The sequence below is a fragment of the Lutra lutra genome, chromosome 7 (genome assembly GCF_902655055.1).
Source record: "Lutra lutra chromosome 7, mLutLut1.2, whole genome shotgun sequence".
Lineage (NCBI taxonomy): Eukaryota > Metazoa > Chordata > Mammalia > Carnivora > Mustelidae > Lutra > Lutra lutra.
In genome coordinates, this window is record NC_062284.1 from 53,092,245 (window position 1) to 53,110,312 (window position 18,068).

The 18,068-nt window shown below is 38.8% G+C and overlaps 1 protein-coding gene across 4 annotated transcripts in view; it reads left to right on the top strand.

The window, feature by feature from the left end:
• SLC12A6 (solute carrier family 12 member 6) overlaps positions 1 to 18,068 on the top strand; it is a 91,637-nt gene that overhangs the window by 3,186 nt on the left and 70,383 nt on the right. Inside the window, exon 1 of one of the 4 annotated variants that reach the window (XM_047735341.1) lies at positions 17,792 to 17,968. The exons of the other annotated variants lie outside the window; for them this stretch is intronic. The gene's annotated coding sequence lies outside the window, so the exon portion shown is untranslated. Of the gene's footprint in view, positions 1 to 17,791; positions 17,969 to 18,068 lie in introns of those variants that run through there. 4 annotated transcript variants of the gene reach the window in all.

Below are 18,068 nucleotides of genomic sequence, written 5' to 3' on the forward strand. Positions count from 1 at the left end.
AGGATCCTGATCCAGGCTTCTGTCCTTATCTTATTTACAAGCATTCTTTACAGTATAGAGTGGTGTCATTTTACATGATAGGGGTAAAACTGGGACGCGTGTAGGTGAAATCTATGTTGTCTGGGTGGATGTAAAAGTTAAAACTTGGCTTTCTTTCTAATGTTCCGTAATGTTTACTCTGGTACCAAATGAAAGAGAAATCCATAGTCCAGCCATTAGATTGCAATTTTCACTATATTCACAGGAAACTAGTTCTGTATTTTACTAATGACCTATTTTTTGCTCTATCTTCTAAAAAAAAAAAAAAATTCTTATGACAACTATAATCTTAGGATATATTTTTGTCACTATCAGAAGGACTGGTCAAAAATACTATTATTTCATCTTTGGGTTTTATAATATGTGGATACCCTTGTTAGACTTAGATATAGATCTTTACAGGATGCTGTTGTCAAGAAAATCAAGGACATAGTGATCTACATTTGTCTCTGGGATGGCATTTTTGTAGGAAAACAACACTGCATTTTCTGTAATTGAGTCTGTCCTTAGACCCACAGTGTATTTCAAAATTGTGTTTGCCATTTTAATATTTAAATTCTGTGATTTGGGGGCCTTTTATACATTCTTCTGTGGTTGTGACATTGATATGATTATCTCTCCTTTCTCCACAATTCCCATGCCTCCCACATTTCTTCCACATTTAAGCTTCCCACCTTAAATTTCTTTTCTTGTCATATGCTTTTTACTCACATTACGTTGCACAGTGGGGGGTGGGGGTGGGTGGTGTGAAACAGGAAGTTTTAAATACTTATTTCTGTTTTAATTTTTTCTACTATTGGCCTTTTGAGTAGATAATTATCTTTCTCTTGTCAAAGTATTTTTTGAAAGATTTTATTTATTTAAAAAAATGATTTTATTTATTTATTAGAAAAAGAGCACACAAGTAGGCGGAGCAGCAGGCAGAGGGAGAGAAGCAGACTCCCTGCTGAGCAAGGAGCCTGATGTTGCAGGGGCTGGATCCCAGGACTCTGGGATGGGGACCTGAGCTGAAGGCAGAAGCTTAACTGAGCCACCTAGGCGCCCCTGTTATTGAAGTATTTATAATTGTTCTTTCATTTTGTCAAGGTTCCTTTAGAATTGATGGGACTGTGCAGTTGGTAAATAAAAACAAGAATCTTAGTCTATACTTGCTATACATGAACAATGCCTTAAAGATACCAGGAACTGTTGAGAGTGGTTACCTTTAGGGAGTTATGAAAATAGAGTGGAGAGTGGGAACTTCCCTTTACCTAAACAATTCAGAAGGGCATGTATAATTTTTATATTGAGGGTATATCACTTTTATAATACAAATTTTAAGAGGCATAGCATGTTAGGGAACCTTAGATGATGAAGAATTGAATTTTGGGGGGGCGAAGAAGAATTGAATTCTGATAAAACTCCATTTTAAAAATTGAGGAAACTAAGGCTCACAGAGATGGTTATTTGTAGATCAGAGTAGCAAAGCCAAGACTGAAGCACAGGCCTCCTGAGTTATAGCCAGTGCTTTCCATTATATTGTTTTGTCTCTGCCATAATGAACATTTTTTACATTTGCCTCATAACAATCTGGTTATCTTAAATGATTGTTGAAATAATAATTCCAAAAAAAGAGCTGGGAATGTATTTTTTAATTAATTATTTTTATTAACATATAATGTATTATTAGCCCCAGGGGTACAAGTCTGTGAATCATCAGGCTTACACACTTCACAGCACTCACTATAACACATACCCTCCCCACTGTCCATAACCCAGCCGCCCTCTCCATAACCCCCTTCCCCCAGCAACCCTCAGTTTGTTTTGTGAAATTAAGCGTCTCTTATGGTTTGTCTCCCTCCCAATCCCATCTTGCTTTATTTTTTCCTTCCCTACCCCCCGAAATGCCCACTCTGCCTCTCAAATTCCTCATATCAGGGAGATCATATAATTGTCTTTCTCTGATTGACTCATTTTGCTCATCTTAATGCCCTCTAGTTCCATCCATGTCATTGCAAATGGCAAGATTTTTTTGATGACTGTATAGTATTCTATTTTATGTAGATACCACATCTTCTTTTTCCATTCATCTGTTGATGGACATCTAGGTTCTTTCCATAGTTTGGCTATTGTGGACGTTGCTGCTATAAACATTTGGGTGCACGTGCCCCTTCGGATCCCTACATTTGTATCTTTAGGGTAAATACCCAGTAGTGCGATTGCTGGGTGGTAGGGTAGCTCTATTTTCAACTTTTTGAGGAACCTCCATGCTGTTTTCCAGAGTGACTGCACCAGATTGCATTCCCACCAACAGTGTAGGAGGATAAGGATCATATTTTTGTATGTCTTACACAGTATCTAATACATTTCATCCTTTTACAATTTAACACCTGCTCCATGAAGTTCTGATATATGTGAGGCATCATATTCCCAATAGGAATTATAGGAAATATGTAGAGTAGGTAGTCTCTGCCTTTGGAGAGCTTGTAGTCTGGTGGTGAAAATGACAAAAACATTTTACCCATTCCTTCGCCAAACATTTACTGAACACTTATTGAGGGCCAGGCCCTGTTCTGGGTGTTAAGGATGCCGGGTTAAGAATAATAATCCAAGAATGTTCTGCAGAAAGTTATGATCTAATAGAGAAAACAAACAAATGTTGATATAAATTATAATGCTGTATGATAAATGCAATAATAAAGATACAGCAAAATATAAAAAAATACAGCACATTGTAGAATAATATAATAGAAAGATACAGCAAAGGAAAATGATGAACTGAGGTAAAAATGGAGATATGTAGAGACTGGAGGACTTGGTGGGGTAAGGTGGTAGTTAAGGAAGGAGAAGGTTTAAAGATTATGGCCCAACAGTTGGGTGTTGGAATTAACGGTTTCAGAGGAGGGCAATTCCAGTGTTAACATGGTCTAGTGTGGAGTCTTGGGAGTGGGTTTTTGAAGTGGAGTAAATGTAGAAGCCATTTAGGTCACGGAGCTCTAATATATCTGCTTCGAGGGTGGCTGTTACCAAGTTTTTACTGGGGAGTGTTAGGTGGTAGAGATGCAAAAACAACTTAGATAAGTCCCTCCTTCAGAGTCACCTTCTTTCTGAAACTTTTTCTGATTCAACCCCACACCCAGATAATAGATCAGTTCTTTATATCCCTATATCCCTTATACAGACTATTACTATAGCACCTATTTCACTTAATTTTGTTGTTTTTGTTTATATGTTATCTTTCTCAATTAAGCAGTAAGGTTCTCGTGGATAGGGACACAAAGTTGTCTTTGTATCAACAGCACCCAATATAGTATGTGATGCCACGTGTAATTTGCACACAATAACGATTTGCACATATAATAATTGGACTCAGTATATTGAGTTGAAGATCTTCTAGACTAAAAAAGATAGAAATATAAACAAAAGTTAAAAACATGCAGGGCACCTGGGTGGCTCAGTGGGTTAAGCCTCTGCCTTCGGCTCAGGTCATGATCTCGGGGTCCTGGGATTGAGCCCTGCATTGGGCTCTCTGCTCAGCGGGGAGCCTGTTTCCCTATTTCTCCCTGTCTGCCTCTCTGCCTACTTGAGATTTCTCTCTGTCAAATAAATAAATAAAAGCTTTAAAAAAATTAAAAACGTGCTATAATAAAGGCAAATGAAAAAAATAATAAAGGCAAATGAAATGTACCCAATAGAGCAATGATGCTTCATTTGGCTGAATATTGGCATGATCTGTAGATCTTTTTAGAAAATACCTCTGCCCCTTATCCATGGATTCTGATCCATACTAATTGCATCAGTATTTTTCAAGGCTTGTCAGCTGATTCTAAGAGAAAGCCAGAGCTGAAAACCAAAGCCCAAAAGGAAAGAGTGATTAATGCTGTACATATGGGAAGAACTTTCCCACCTAACTGGGATTTCACTGAGTGGATAGGCACAGCAGGCTTTCCCTTAAATATTAGTAGATCTAATAGAATAGAATATTTATCTGCCTCTGGAGCCATTACATTACATGTATGTTTAGCCTGTTTGGCTGATCTGCCGATTCTGTGTGTTATTGGTAGGTCTCATAAATGTCTCTCATCTAAGGTTAAATCAGAATAACAATTGACTAAGCAACTTTGAAAGCTATGTAGTTTTTTTTTTTTTCATAAGAACATGTTTCAGAGTCCCAAGTACTTTTCTGTACCTCTCCAAAAAACTTGTAATTTTTTGCCTCAAACCAAAACAAATTAATTACAGAGTTTTGTCAGTCAAAGGTGACTATGATCCTTCTTTTAAATATATCTTTCATATTATAGTTGGCCCTTGAACAACACAGGGGTTAGGGGTGCCAACTCCTGTGCAATAGAACATTTGAATGTAATTTTTTACTCCCCCAAACCTTAACTGCTAATAGCCGACTGTTGATTGGAAGCTTTACCAATAATATAAAGTCAATTAACATTTTTGTGTGTATTATATACTGTATTCTAAAAGTGAAGTAAGCTAGAGGAAAGAAAATGTTAAAATCATGAGTGGTGCCTGGGTGACCTCCAGGACCCTGGGATCATGACCTGAGCCAAAAGGCAGAAGTTTAACTGACAGAGCCACCCAGGCACCCCTAAAGCTTATTTTTTTTTTTATATCCAGAAATAATACTTATTTTCACAACTGGGTTATGTCTAAGATGCATGTAAAATATTTACTTAGTTGATTTTTTTTTATAGTTCAACAGTATGCTAATTTCCAAATAAAATTCTAAGAATTATTGGGTGTAAAAAACATTCTTCCCTTGAGAGTTTAATTCTTTCCATTCCTGAAAAATCATGTTTTGGTATTTTTTCATTTTAAAGATTTTATTTGTCAGAGAAGAGAGAGAGTGCACACATACAAAAGCAGGGGGAGGGCAGGCAGAGGGAGAAGCAGTCTCCCCACTGAGCTAGGAGCCCAATGTGGGACTCAGTCCTAGGACCCTGGGGTCATGACCTAAGCCGAATGCAGACCAACTGAGCCACCCAGGCAGTCCAGGTATTTTTTCATTAAAAAAAAAAAAGTCATTTTATTGGGAGTGATAATGGGATTTCTCATCCAGGAGAAAATTGAAACTGATAAGGTTAAGCAACCTACTCAAGGTCATACAAGTGATAAACTGAAGAATAGTGATTTAAACCCAGGTGTGTGTGCTTTTATATCAGAATTCCTGTTATTAAAGTTCCTCTACTATACTAACATTGAAGCATTTAGTAAGAAGCAAAGGTAGAGCAGAAGAAGCATAAAGGAAATGAAATTTTTATGTTCAGTGTACATTTTTGCAGCTTTTTGCCTGGCGTTGGAGACATGAAAGGAAACAGTTTACTGTTTTTGTTTTTCAAAAAAAGGTATGAGATGACCTGTTTCCTGAATAATTTTAAGGTTCTATGTTCCTGAAAGGAAATCTGGTCTAAAAAATAGGTATTTCAGTGTCTTTCTTTTAAGTTTTTATTTTTAAGTAATCTCTACACTCAACGTGGGGCTAGAACCCACAGTCCTGAAATTAAGAGTTGCATGCTCCACCAAATGAGCCAGCCAGGTTGGTGCCCTTCTTTCAGTGTCCTTTAGATAAATACTGCAAATACCCAGGGCAGTTTAGTAATGCTGAATTATATAGCTATTGATTTAATACAGTTCTCTGCCCTAAAGTTAATGAATATTGATATTTTGACCCAAGTTTCAGTAGATCTATTTGTTTTTGGTTTGGGGGGCGTATTTTGCTTTGTTTATTTAGTAATCTCTACATCTCTAACCCCAACGTTAGAACTGGAACTCACAAACCTGAAATCAAGAATTGCATGTTATACTGACCGAGCCAGCCAGGCAGGCACCCAGCAGTAGATCTATTTCAAAATGGAGGTTTTTTGTAAGAGAGGAAAGAAGCAATAACTTTTTTTTTTTTTTAAGATTTTTATTTATTTATTTGACAGACAGAGAGTACAAGTAGGCGGAGAGGCAGGCAGAGAGAGAGGAGGGGAAACAGGCTCTCCGCTGAGCAGAGAGCCCCACGTGGGGCTCTATCCCAGGACCCTGGGATCATGACCCGAGCCGAAGGCAGAGGCTTTAACCCACTGAGCCACCCAGGCGCCCCAGGAAGCAATAACTTATTTAAACAACAACAACAAACCACTTGTTCTCTAAGGTGAGATTAACAAGAAAATTTTGCTTTGTGTTTTCATTTTCCTTTCTTTACATTTTTAGAAATATGTCTTAAGTTTTGACTGTGTGTTGCAGTTCCATTTTCTCTGCACTGTCGTGTTGATTAGAAGCCTATCAAGAAAGTATTTCATAATAAAGAAGGAAGTGTCATACATCAGAAATGAAATTCTGAGTGAGGTACTGAATAGTCCATGCTCATAGTGCCACTGCTGTTTTTGGTTGGTGATTTAAGCTAGGCTTATAATGACATTAGACTAATGAAAGAGATGTGCAGCCTTATATAGGGAGTTGTAATATTGTAGAAAAAGAAAGAATGGAAGCTGAGGACTCTGAGTACACAGAGGCTTTTGATAATGCCTTCTTTAATATTTGGGTCAGCAGCCCAAATGGGTGACATAGCTAATCAAATTAGGTAGCCATCAACTATCCTTCTACTACATTCTTTCCTTTAGGGACGACTCACAGCTTTAGTCCTTGAAGAAGTAACTAGGCAAGGTAGTAGTATGCTCTGCTCTAAAGGTTCTGTCTATGCTTACACTATATTGTACGTACAGTCCTGGTTTAAGATTGCCTTTTCCTTTATAGTGAAGTAGATAATGGGATTGTGAGCTCCTCGAGGGCAGGAACAGTGCCTTGTTCTCCATTGTATTCCTATTTCCTGGCACATAGTAGGCATTCATATATGTATTGAATAACGCATGATTTCTTCAGCTTCAGTAAAGCATGAGATTTTCCTGATGTTTTGATTTGGAGAAGTCTTTGTCTTCCTTGCATTGCAATATAATATGTTTACTCCAGACAATAAGGTCTTTTATGTATTTATTATCTTTCAGTTGTTAGCCCCAAAATATGTTATATATTCATCACTGATGCCATTTTATAAAAATCTGTTTTCATAGACAATTTTTTGTAATTCTGAGATTTAGGAGTTTTCAATTCTTACTATCCATTATAGTTGGTCTTCACCAATGTAATTGATTAACTCATTAAATTCTTTCTATAATCGTCCACATAATTAGGCATAATTTAGAATTTGTGATCATTTTGATATTTTATTTTTTTTTAAGATTTTATTTATTTATTTGAGAGAGAGAGAGAATGATAGAGAGAGAGCATAAGAGGAGAGAGGTCATCGGGAGAAGCTGACTCCCTGCCAAGCAGGGAGCCCGATGCAGGACCTAATCCCTGGTCCCGGGACTCCAGGATCCTGACCTGAGCAGAAGGCAGTCGCTTAACCAACTAAGCCACCCAGGTGCCCCCATTTTGATATTTTAAACCACTATTTACTGTCCTGTGTCTGAAGGAGAAAAAGGATTTGCCAATATGCTAAATAAAACAAATATATATACATTTTCTGCTTAAGAATGAGAGTCAGTATACTTTAACAGCTATAGCTCTAAATTTAAGTAATGCATTGCTTATTCTCTGCTAGTAAAATGTTTACTACATTCTGTAACACCACCATTTGGAGTGTAGTATGTAAATGGCCCTGGTCCATGAGCTGTTTACTTAACCTGTCTGTGAGGAGATAAGTTCAGAAATTGAAAGTTTTTAAAAACTTGCATAGCAGTTTAATTGAGCGATTTTATGTCAAATCTGATAAAAAAATTAGAACTTGCGTTTTGTATATTCTTGTGTTTTGTTTTTCTAGTATTTCACATGAATTGTGAATGTAAAAAAAAAATAATCCTTTACCAGAGATAATTTGCAAAGCACTGTTCTTTCGATTGTTTGCCTAACCTTCTGAAAGATGCCAAAGGAGGTATTGTTTCCCTACCAGTGGCCCTTTGAAGCCTGAGTAACTGAATGGGGGTCTGGGAGTGGGTTGGTCCTTCAGGCAAGTCTGATATCTTCCTTAAGAATCCCTGTTCTAACACATGACTTCTTTCCTCTCTTAATATTTGAAGATAAGAAATTAAAAATTTTTGGAAGTTATGTACTTTTTTAGAAGTTCTATAATTCAGACATTTTAAAGAAATACTATAATTCAGTTCTTTTTCCTGTCAAACAAGATCTCTTAAGATGAATTATTAAAGATTTATTGTTAGAATTATAGAATAAAAAGTATGAAGGGTTTACAGCTGAGAATAAAACATAACCTTTGTTACTCAAAGTTTATCATAAATTTATCTTGATCAAGAAGACTAAAGCATAATGTAGTTTTCTACTTATATTTAGTTGCTGGCTGGTGGTTACAGTGATTCAATGAGAACGTCTATCCTAAATATTTTGAAGTAATAACTTGCTACATTAGAAGCAACTGCTTGGAGGGAAAAAAAAAAAAACCTGAAGAAAACAACTGCTTGGAAGTAGATTACACTTTCTTTACTATTTCTTGTAAAAATACCTCTTGTAACAAACCACATACTCTTTTTTTCCCTTTTTTTTTTAAAGTTTTTAAATTTTTTAATAAACATATGATGTATTTTTATCCCCAGGGGTATAGGTTTGTGAATCACCAGGTTTACACATTTCACAGCACTCATCATAGCACATACCCTCCCCAAAGACCATATCCCCACCACCCTCACCTGTACCCCCTCCCCCCAGCAACCCTCAGTCTGTTTTTTGAGATTGAGTCTTTTATGGTTTGTCTCCCTCCCAATCCCATCTTCTTTCATTACAAACCAAAAACTCTTAAGCACAAAACTATTAATTGGCTATAATTTTATTTTATTTTTTAAAGATTTTATTTATTTATTTGACAGAGATCACAAGTAGGGCGGAGAGGCAGGCAGAGAGGGAGAGAGGAGGAAGCAGGCTCACCCTGAGATCATGACCGAAGCCAAAGGCAGAGACGTTAGCCCACTGAGCCACCCAGGCGCCCCTCCTTGGCTATAATTTTAAAGGTTCTCTCAAGTGCGGCTGGATCTTAATAGTAGATAAAGTACTCTGAGTAGTATCTTTAAACTCTAAGAGTTTAGGAGAGATTCCCAAGATTTGAATCTGTTTCCAAATCAGAATCCATTGTTCTTTGCACACTGCTCCCACCAAATTTGTGTGTGTGTGTGTGTGTGTGTGAGAGAGAGAGAGAGAGAGAGAAACAGAATTCTTTTTTTTTTTTAAGATTTTATTTATTTATTTGACAGAGAGGTCACAAGTCGGCAGAGAGGCAGGCAGAGAGAGGTGGAAGCAGGCTCCCTGCTGAGCAGAGAGCCCGATGATGATGATGATGATGATGATGATGATGATGATGATGATGATGCGGGGCTTGATCCCAGGACCCTGAGATCATTACCTGAGCCGAAGGCAGAGGCTTAACCCACTGAGCCACCCAGGCGCCCCGAGAGACTGAATTCTATGAGAAGGTATAGACAGATAAGATGAGTTAAGTCTACGTTGTGTGTATGTCATGGAAGCTAGTCTGGTCTATTTATACTTTTCCAGCTTTTTAATAGCATGCTGATACCATTGATCAAGATCTGGTTGCATTTTTTATTAAAAATAAAATAATACTATTTAATGTGTTACTAAATACTTAACATTATATCTACAAGATGCTCTCAGGAATGAGTAGAATGACATTTGGTAAAAACTAATGTGTTCAAATTGTATGTGGCATTTTAATTCCAGGGATTTGCTTACTGCTCACTTACAGAGTTTTCTTGCATCGTGGATCCATTTTTTAGCATGGATTACTAAATTCTTTTTTTTTCTTTAAGATTTTATTTATTTATTTGACAGACAGAGATCACAAGTAGGCAGAGAAGCAGGCAGAGAGAGAGGGAGGGGGAAGCAGGCTCCCTGCTGAGCAGAGAGCCTGACTCAAGGCTCAATCCCAGGACCCTGGGATCATGACCTGAGCTGAAGACAGAGGCTTTAACCCACTGAGCCACCCAGGCGCCCCAAGGATTACTAAATTCTTAAGAATCACTTCAGCTGGGTGCCTGGGTGGCTCAGTCGGTTAAGCATCTGCTTTTGGTTCAGGTCATGATCCTGGGGTCTGCAATCGAACCTCATATTGGCCTCCCTGCTCAGCGGGGAGTCTGCTTCTCCCTCCACCCTTTCCCCTGCTCTTGGTCCATCTTTCTCATTCTCTCTCTCTCTCTCAAATAAATAAATAAAATCCTTTTAAAAAAAAAGAATCATTTCAGAACATATGTGGTTCTGGATTATTTGTGTATGCCTTTGTACAATACAGTTCTCAGGTTCTGAGAACAAAAAGGAAATATATATATGATTAGCTGTAAAACTGAGTGATGTAGTATAACAATATAGTACAACCTGAAAGAATTCTTAAGTTGAAAATAATTTCCCACTGACTTTTCCTTGTTTAGGTCTTTTCACTACATCTAATTTGTCTTTGTTTTTTAAATAAATGGGTTGAATAAAACAAAATGCTAGTTGTCATGAGTTGTTAGCTGTGATTAAAAAGAGGCAATTGGGTAGTGTAGCTTGGTAAACTGTACTTTTAGAGTATTACCCATAGTAGATCCATTCTTCTAAAGAATGGGCAGGCACGCTTTTTTAGAAAAACAGGCGTAATGTAGTCAGAAAGTTTTACTGAAACTGATTAGTAACATAAATACAATATGTATAATATTTGACCTAACGTACAAAGCACTATGGGAGTAATGCCATTGTAAATGCCCTTTTTGCCCTAGCCTCCCCTATGTCTTACTACTTAAAAATGCCATAGTTTTTTTAAAAATTTTTTTTAATTTTTTTTTTTTAAAGATTTTATTTATTTGACAGAGAGATCACAAGCAGGCAGAGAGGCAGGCAGAGAGAGAGGAGGAAGCAGGCTCCCTGATGAGCAGAGAGCCCGATGCGGGGCTCGATCCCAGGACTCTGAGATCATGACCCGAGCCGAAGGCAGCGGCCTAACCCACTGAGCCACCCAGGCGCCCCTTTTTTTAAATTTTTTTAAAAGATTTTATTTCCTTACTTGACAGAGAGAGACAGCCAGAGAGAGAACACAAGCAGGGGGAATGGAAAGGGAGAAGCAAGCTCCCTGCTGAGCAGGGATCTGGATGCGGGACTCTGTCCCAGGACTGGAGGATCATGACCTGAGCCTAAGGCAGACGTTTAATGACTAAGCTACCCAGGCAGCCCACCCTAGTTTTTTTTTTTTTTTTTTAATGTAAAACTGAATATTTCAAATCTGTATAAGGACTCTGATTTCAAACAGCATTCAGCACTATAAAATCAAAGTACAGGACTAGCATTTATGTAACTGCCTAAATTTTATGTGAAATGGAATTTGACCCATAAGTGATTATACTTCGATCTAGAGATTAGAGATCTTTATAGAGTTTGTTGAACTTCTGTTCACTGTATTTTTTCCAACACTTTATTATGAAAATTTTCAATTATATAGAAAATTGAAAGATTTCTATAGTGAACATCTGTACATCCATGAGTCAGAGTCTATTACTAATATTTTTACTGTACTTTTCCTAATATGTATCTGTTCATCTATCTTATTATTTGCATTTCAAGGTAAATTGCAGATATCAGTTCACCTCCCCCAGATAATTCAAAATGCATATTATTAATTAGAATTCAGTATTTGTTTGTAGCTTTTTTTTTTTTTTTTTGAGATTTTATTTATTTATTTGACAGCAAGAGAACACAGGCAGGATTGGGGGCAGAGGGAGAGGGAGAAGCAGGCTCCCCACCGAGTAGGGAGCCTGACTTGGGGCTTGATCCTGGGACCTCAATCCAGATCATGATCTGAGCCAAAGGCAGATGCTTAACCAACCGACTGAACCACTCAGGTACCCCTGCAGCTTTTTTTTTTTTTTTTTCTTTTTTAAGCAAAGTTTTCATATAATGAATTACACTGATTTTAAGTGAACATCAATTAAATTTTGATGGATGCATATGCCTATGGAATAAACTCTAACAAGATACAGAATATTACTTTCACATTGGGAATTTCTGTCACGCTCCCATACACCCAGAGGCAACCATTGTCCTAGTCTTTTTGCACAATAGATTAGTTTTGCCTATTCTAAAACCTCATATAATGGATTCATATATTGAGCCCTCTTTTAAGGCATTTATTTATTTATTTGGCAGAGATTACAAGTAGGCAGAGAAGCAGGCAGAGAAAGAGGGGGAAGCAGGCTCCCTGCTGAGCAGAGAGCCTGAGACGTGGGACTTGATCCCAGGACCCTGAGATCATCACCTGAGCTCAAGGCAGAGGCTTAACCCACTGAGCCACCCAGGGCACCCCACCCCCTTTTTTAAAGATTTTATTTTTTTATTTGACAGAGAGATAACACAAGTAGGCAGAAGAGCAGGCAGAGGGAGAGGGAGAAGCAGGCTCTCCGCTGAATAGTAAGCCGGGTGGGGGCTCCATCCCAGGACCCTGGTGTCATGACCGGAGCTGCAAGCAGCTGCTTAACTGACTGAGCCACCCAGGCACCCCTCTTTACGGCTTCTTTTACTTACTATAATGTTTTTGAGATTCATCCATGTTGTTACATGTATCACTGAGCCATTTTTATAGCTTAATACTAATCTTTTGCATGAATATATCATACTTTATTTATCCATTCTTCTGTGGATATACATCTTGTTTGTTTCCAGTTTGGTGTTATTGTTAATTAACTGCAATGAATATTCTCGGACAAGTCTTTTTGTGGGAATATGTTTTCGTTTTGGGGAAATAAATACCCAGGAGTCCAATTGCTGGGTTATAAGGGACAATGCTAGATCTTTTACCAAAATGAGTGAACCAATTTACACCCAGTAACAATATATAAAAAAGCACTCTTTGTTTCACATTCTCACCAGATTTGGTGTTTTTAGTCTTACTAATTTTAGCCGTCATAGTGGGTATACAGTGGTACCTCATTTTGGTAGTGGGTTTTTTTTTTCAATTTTATTTATTCTTCAAGTAATCTACACCAAATATAGGGCTCCAGCTTAAAACCCCAAGATCGAGAATTCCATGCTCTACCAACTGAGCCAGCCAGGTACCCCCATTGTGATAGTTTACTGTACTTTAAATAGCTATTTCTATTTTTTTTATTAATTTTATTTTTTATAAACATATAATATGTTTTAATCCCCAGGGGTACAGGTCTGTGAATCGCCAGGTTTACACACTTCACAGCACTCACCATAGCACATACCCTCCCCAATGTCCATAACCCCACCCCCCCTTCTTCCAACCCCCCTCCACGCAGCAACCCTCAGTTTGTTTTGTGAGATTAAGAGTCACTTATGGTTTGTCTCCCTCCCAATCCCATCTTGTTTCATTTACTCTTCTCCTACCCCCTTAACCCCCCATGTTGCATCTCCTCTCCCTCATATCAGGGAGATCATATGATAGTTGTCTTTCTCCGATTGACTTATTTTGATAAGCATGATACCCTCTAGTTCCATCCACGTCGTCGCAAATGGCAAGATTTCATTTCTTTTGATGGCTGCAGAGTATTCCATTGTGTATATATACCACATCTTCTTTATCCATTCATCTGTTGATGGACATCTAGGTTCTTTCCATAGTTTGGCTATTGTGGACATTGCTGCTATAAACATTTGGGTGCACATGCCCCTTTGGATCACTACGTTTGTATCTTTAGGGTAAATACCCAGCAGTGCAATTGCTGGGTCATAGGGTAGTTCTATTTTCAACATTTTGAGGAACCTCCATGCTGTTTTCCAGAGTGGTTGCACCAGCTTGCATTCCCACCAACAGTGTAGGAGGGTTCCCCTTTCTCCGCATCCTCGCCAGCATCTGTCATTTCCTGACTTGTTAATTTGAGCCATTCTGACTGGTGTGAGGTGATATCTCATTGTGGTTTTGATTTGTATTTCCCTGATGCCGAGTGATGTTGAGCACTTTTTCATGTGTCTGTTGGCCATCTGGATGTCTTCTTTGCAGAAATGTCTGTTCATGTCCTCTGCCCATTTCTTGATTGGATTATTTGTTCTTTGGGTGTTGAGTTTGCTAAGTTCTTTATAGATTTTGGATACTAGCCCTTTATCTGATATGTCCCGTTTGCAGATATCTTCTCCCATTCTGTCAGTTGCCTTTTGGTTTTGTTAACTGTTTCCTTTGCTGTGCAAATGCTTTTGATCTTGATGAAGTCCCAATAGTTCATTTTTGCCCTTGCTTCCCTTGCCTTTGGCGATGTTCCTAGGAAGATGTTGCTGCAGCTGAGGTCGAAGAAGTTGCTGCCTGTGTTCTCCTCAAAGATTTTGATGGATCCCTTTCTCACATTGAGGTCCTTCATCCATTTTGAGTCTATTTTCGTGTGTGGTGTAAGGAAATGATCCGATTTCATTTTTCTGCATGTGGCTGTCCAATTTTCCCAATACCATTTATTGAAGAGGCTGTCTTTTTTCCATTGGACATTCTTTCCTGCTTTGTCGAAGATTAGTTGACCATAGAGTTGAGGGTCTATTTCTGGGCTCTCTATTCTGTTCCATTGATCTATGTGTCTGTTTTTGTGCTATTTCTAACTTTTAAAAAAGACTTATTAGAGTATGCACACTCAAGGGAAGGGGGAAACAAGGGGATAAGGAGAGAAACCCAAGCAGTCTCCACATTGAGCACATTGTTTGGAGGGGTAAGAGGGAACTCGATCTTAGGATCCCAAGATCAGACCTGAGCCGATACCAAGAGTTGGATGCTTACCAGCTGTGCCACCCAGGCATCCCTAAATACCTATTTCTTACATCCTACCACTCTATCTAATCACTCGGCACACAGCAGTCCCCTCAGCTTTACCAGTTCTCCTCCAAACTTTTTCTGTATTACTTTAACTTTGCCCTCATTTTTTTATGCTCCTGCACTGTTATGTACAGTCCACTCTACAAGAGAACTATTTTAAAATTGCTGAGCACTGTGGTATCAAAGCATTAAGTTGGTAAATAAATACTCCTGTCACAGATTAACAGGAATGTGTTACCTTCCTACTTCTTTACTTTGAGGATTTTTTTTTTTAAAGATTTTATTTATTTGACAGAGAGAAATCACAAGTAGGCAGAGAGGCAGGCAGAGAGAGAGAGAGGAGGAAGCAGGCTCCCTGCGGAGCAGAGAGCCCGATGTGGGGCTGGATCCTAGGACCCTGAGATCATGACCTGAGCCAAAGGCAGAGGCTTTAACCCACTGAGCCACCCAGGCGCCCCGAGGATTTTTTTTTTTTTTTAAAGATTTTATTTATTTATTTGACAGAGAGAAATCACAAGTAAGCAGAGAGGCAGGCAGAGAGAGAGGAGGAAGCAGGCTCCCTGCTGAGCAGAAAGCCCGATGTGGGGCTCGAACCCAGGACCTGGGATCATGACCTGAGCTGAAGGCAGCGGCTCAACCCACTGAGCCACCCAGGCGCCCCCCGAGGATTTTTTTTAAAGGGAGAAGCAACAGGGTAACATTTGACATATGCTCATATGCACAAGCTGTATGCAGATTTATTATAAAAGTCATTGTTGGGGGGGCGCCTGGGTAGCTCAGTGGGTTAAGCCGCTGCCTTCTGCTCAGGTCATGATCTCAGAGTCCTGGGATCGAGCCCCGCATCAGGCTTTTGCTCGGCAGGGAGCCTGCTTCCTCCTCTCTCTGCCTGCCTCTCTGCCCTGCTTGTGATCTCTCTGTCAAATAAATAAAATCTTTAAAAAAAAAAAAAAGTCATTGTTGGTGTTCAACTGTAGATGATTAGCCATAGTTCAGGTCTCTTTATTAGTAATATGAAAAGCAAGATCCCATTGGAAATATCCAGTGCAGTGAAATATTAAAGAATTTGGAACCGAAAGTATGATATTGCAATCTTTGACAATTTAGTAGATAGTTACTTTGAAAAAATTAGTAGAGTAGCTACCTGAGTTGTTATGTATGGAAAAATCACTAAGGGCACACCACAACTGACTTGGTTTCTCTCAAAGATAAAATAGTTACAAAGATTTCTTAGGTTATGAACTTTTCTCTTTCCCAAATTCTAGTAATTTGCAACTTTGGCTGCTTGTTAAAACCACCTGAGAGGTAGGGGAGCTTTTAAAAGTCTTACTGCCTAGGCTTTACTCCAGAGCAGTTAAATCAGAATATCAGGGATAGGACCCCGACATCAGTAGTTTTCAAATCTCCTCAGTTGATTCCAGTGTGCAGCCAAGATTACAAATCAGTGCTATACAGGAACCCATGAAATAAAAGTTGGGGGGTGTATATGAGTTTTCTTTGTATGAAACTTCTATGCCACGTACCAGCAAGGGTACTACAGGTTTTTAGGTTGGGCTTCGCTGTTTATAAACTCTGTGACTTTGAGCAAGTTTTCTTAGCCTAATGTTTCTGTGCTGATTAAATGAAATCATAATGGAAAGTTTCTAGTGCAGTTCAGAGTACAAAGTAGGTCTTCAACAACTATTGGCTTTCTTTTCTTTTAGAAATAGTGTAGGAATAAATGAGGATTGTAAACTATCATTCCTTCTCTGTTAAATTTAGTGCAGTCTTACAAGTCAGGTGTTACCAGCAACAAAGCCCTTATATTACCTTGTCAACGTGGAAGTTAACACAGGGCTCAATTTACTGAACTCCCTTATCTAAGTTCAGAGATACTCTATAGTTAAAGTTACCAACTGAGCACTTGATACAGTTATCTGATAAAACACAGCAAGAATTAAATATGTTAAATGTGTTGAAGGAACTGTACACCTCTTAATTAGAGGGATTTCCTTGAATTTCTTTTATTTAAACACTATGTTTGTGCTCCCTGTACAATGAAAAAGTCTGAACTATTCTCTTTAAAAATGTTTTGCTCTTTTAAAATGTTTTTAAAAATGTTTTTTTTTTAAAGATTTTATTTATTTATTTGAAACAGAGAGAGAGATCACAAGTATGCAGAGAGGCAGGCATAGAGAGAGAGAGGAGAAAGCAGGCTCCCCACTGAGCAGAGAGCCCAATTCGGGCCTCGATCCCAGGACCCTGAGATCATGACCTGAGCCGAAGGCAGAGGCTTAACCCACTGAGCCACCCAGGCGCCCTTAAAAATGTTTTTTACAAAAAACATTTAAAAGTTGGACTTTGGGGAATATTAATGTCCCTTGGATATCGTGGTATACACTACAGTGTCTAGAACTATGCCTTGTATAAAATATGTAGACATTCACTGAATACTTGTGGAATTAGTGTTCTCATCTGAACAGTAAGAAATTACTATTTTTCATATGCTTTAAAATAAAGCAACAACAGAAGCTTATATATAATTAGTTTCATTTTCTAAATTGGTGTAGTGCCAGTTTTTCTTTAAAAGGAAAGTTTGTACAATGAACTGTTCCTTAATCTTTCTCGGGTGAAATATGAGGGCAGAGGCTGAGATCATGACGAGCACATAGGGTTGGAAATAACTTGAGTTAAGGAAATGCGTGGGTGAGTACACAGTGGGCGGCAGTTCATGAATTCTGCCCACTCTCAGCTTATGGCAGCTCTGGGAACTCTGCCTAAACAGCTCTTGGGATTCTTGAGCTTAACAACCATAAGTAAGGGGTGGAGTGCTTAATCCTTTGAGTGAATGATAAACACCGTGGAAGGCGTGTCTTCCAGGGTTCCACTCCCTTGGGGCTGTAGGTCACGTGATGAGAAAGTACTTCCCTATTCCGAGCCTCGGTCTCCCGTAGGCAGTGATTAGAGTTGGGAAGGGGCACAGTAAGAGGTAGGCAGGGAAAGTAAACTGGAAGGAAGTTCACAGCGAGAGCGAAGAATTCCTAACTATAACAATGCCGCACTTTACGGTGACAAAGGTAGAGGACCCAGAGGAGGGGGCAGCAGCTTCGGTCTCCAAAGAGAGAGAGCCAGCCTAGCAGAAATAAAAGCCCTGATTCAGCATTCGGATGAACTAGGTGAGTAACTCGGTTTAGGAGCTTTGGGAACCAATGGGGTCTTTGTGAAAGAAATGGTAACTAAAATATTAAGGAGAGAAAGTATCGTGGTAAAG